Source organism: Dermacentor albipictus, chromosome 6, assembly GCF_038994185.2.
Source record: "Dermacentor albipictus isolate Rhodes 1998 colony chromosome 6, USDA_Dalb.pri_finalv2, whole genome shotgun sequence".
NCBI classification, from domain to species: domain Eukaryota; kingdom Metazoa; phylum Arthropoda; class Arachnida; order Ixodida; family Ixodidae; genus Dermacentor; species Dermacentor albipictus.
This window is the reverse complement of record NC_091826.1, coordinates 50,651,117-50,653,979: the sequence shown is the minus strand read 5'-3', so window position 1 is coordinate 50,653,979 and position 2,863 is coordinate 50,651,117.

The window sequence follows — 2,863 nt, the reverse complement described above, 5'->3', positions numbered from 1 at the left end:
TGATGATGATATGTGGTGTTTAATGGCGCAAGGGCCAGGTTTGGCCAAAGAGCGCCATGACAAGTGGTGATGTTGACGATGTATTATGGAGATGTGACTTGGCTGTAAAGTGGCCTAAAAATTGTCGCTGTAAAGTGCGTAAAATCTACGTGCTATAAAATTATGGCGATGACTAATGACGAATACTATGAACACTAGAATGTATTGGGAAAATTGATGCAATGTACAAAATATGTGAGATGCTACAATTTTCTAAGGGCACCACTGCCTCGTCAAAACCCTTGAACCCAAGGGACGAGAGGCATGTGCTATTCGAAACAACTATCACAGCGCTATCCTCTATAGAGAGGAGGCGCTACGAACGTATGGGCTAGTTACATGTAATACAACATCTTTCAGAAAACCTAGGACAGTGCTGGTGTCAAAGAGCGGTTCTGCACCGAGTAACATAACAGGATGAAGGGGGATGTGCTGCCGGTATGCTAGGGGAAAATGCTTCTTTCTTTCATATTCGGCTTCCCGACACTCCAGCAGGACGTGGAGGACGGTCAGCCTCTCCCCGCATCTACCGCAGGTTGGAGGCTCGTTTCCAGTGAGTAAAAAGTTGTGCGTGCCAAATGTGTGTCCTATTCTTAGGCGACAGAATAGGACATCTGTCCGGCGTGACTTTGTTACAGGAGGCCAGAAACCTAATTTTGGCTTTATTACATGCAACTTATTATTTGTTTCCAGGTCCCACAATCGTTGCCAGTAGTTTCGCAGTTTCCTTCTTAAGAAGGGTTTCAGGTCTGTGACAGGGACCGCAGCGGTAGAATTAACAGTGTGTGATGCAATTGATGTGGCCATCTGGTCCGCTAGAACATTACCCTGGATGCCCCTATGGCCAGGCACCCAGCATATAATCACATGCTGGTTTGATACATATGCTTTACATAAGATGGAATAGAGTTCAATTATTATAGGATTTTTGTGCTTACAGAACGACATCAAAGACTTCACAACACTAAGGGAGTCCGTATATATAACTGATTTTTCGAGTTTTGATTTCCTTATATGCTTCACGGTCGACAATATTGCGTAGGCCTCAGCCGTGAAGATACTAGTTTCCGGATGCAGTAAATCGGATTCCGAGAAGGATGGACCGACGGCTGCATATGACACCCCCTCGCGTGACTTCGATGCGTCTGTGTAGAACTCAGTGCAGGAGTATTTGTACTGGAGTTCGCGGAAATGCATTTGGATTTCAATCTCTGGGGCATGCTTTGTGACTTCCATGAAAGATATATCACATTGTATGAGCTGCCACTCCCAAGGAGGTAGCAGCTTGGTTGGATGCATTAGGGGAATCTCGAGGAGTGGAACATGCATTTCTTCACTAAGCTCCCTCACACGCAGCGAGAAAGGCTGTCTTACGGAGGGACGATTGCGAAAGAGTGTAGCATATGTCACGTCATTAACGGTATTAAAACAGGGATGTTCAGGATTTGAGTGGACTTTCAGTAAATATGTTTGGCTGATGTACGTTCTCTGGATATAAAGCGACCACTCATTCGATTCTGCATATAAACTTTGTACGGGACTCGTTCTGAAAGCTCCTGTGGCTAAACGGATACCTAGATGGTGGACCGGATCTAGCATCTTTAGCGCGCTCGGGGCTGCAGAATGGTAGATCACGGCACCATAATCTAATCGTGAACGGATCAGGCTCTTATAGAGATTAATTAAGCACTTCCTGTCACTACCCCACGATGTATGGGATAGAAGTTTCATTAGGTTCATTGTTTTCAGACATTTTCCTTTAATATGTTTAATGTGGGGGACGAAAGTGAGTCTGTAGTCTAGTATAACACCTAGAAACTTGTGCTCTTTGTTTACGGGTATTTGTTGTCCACAAAGTTCTAAGCAAGGATCTGGGATCATTCCTCTCTTTCTTGCAAAAAGAACGCAAGAGCTTTTGTTAGGATTGATCTTAAATCCATTATTGTCTGCCCACATTGAGACTTTGTTCAGGCCATGCTGTACCTGCCTCTCGCAGACTGCGAGGTTACAAGATTTGAAAGCTATTTGTATATCGTCCACGTAGACAGAATAAAAGATTGCCGGTGGCAATGAAGCGCGAAGCGTGTTCATCTTCACGATGAAAAGTGTGCAACTGAGCACGCCTCCTTGGGGTACACCCGTTTCTTGTATAAAAGGTCGTGATAGTACATTGCCGACTTTTACCCGGAAGGTACGACTGGACAGATAGCTTTCTATTAGGTTAAGCATATTTCCATGGATACCCATTTCTAACAAGTCTCTTAGGATTCCGTAACGCCACGTCGTATCGTACGCCTTCTCCATATCGAGGAATATGGATAAGAAGAATTGTTTGTGCACAAATGCGTCCCGGATATTTGCTTCTACACGTATAAGATGGTCAGTTGTGGAGCGCCCTTCTCGGAAGCCGCACTGATAGGGATCAAGGATTTTGCTCTGTTCAAGGAAATGAATGAGTCGCCGGTTAATCATTTTTTCGAACACCTTACAAATGCAACTTGTGAGGGCTATCGGGCGGTAACTTGATACTGAGGAAGGGTCCTTGCCTTGTTTCAAAACAGGGACCACAATGGCTTCCTTCCATGCGGTTGGAAGGTACCCTGCATCCCAAATGGTGTTGAAAAGTGTGAGTAGTGTAACCTGCGTGTCATTGTGTAAGTGCTTGAGCATTTCATACATGATTCTATCCGATCCTGGTGCGGAGCTGTTGCATGCGCTCAAGGCAGCTCTCAATTCGGCAATACAAAAAGGACGGTTGTAAGGCTCATTCTCTCGACGTTTTCTTGTAATGGCTTACGTTCTTCTGTTAGTTTGTATTTGAGGA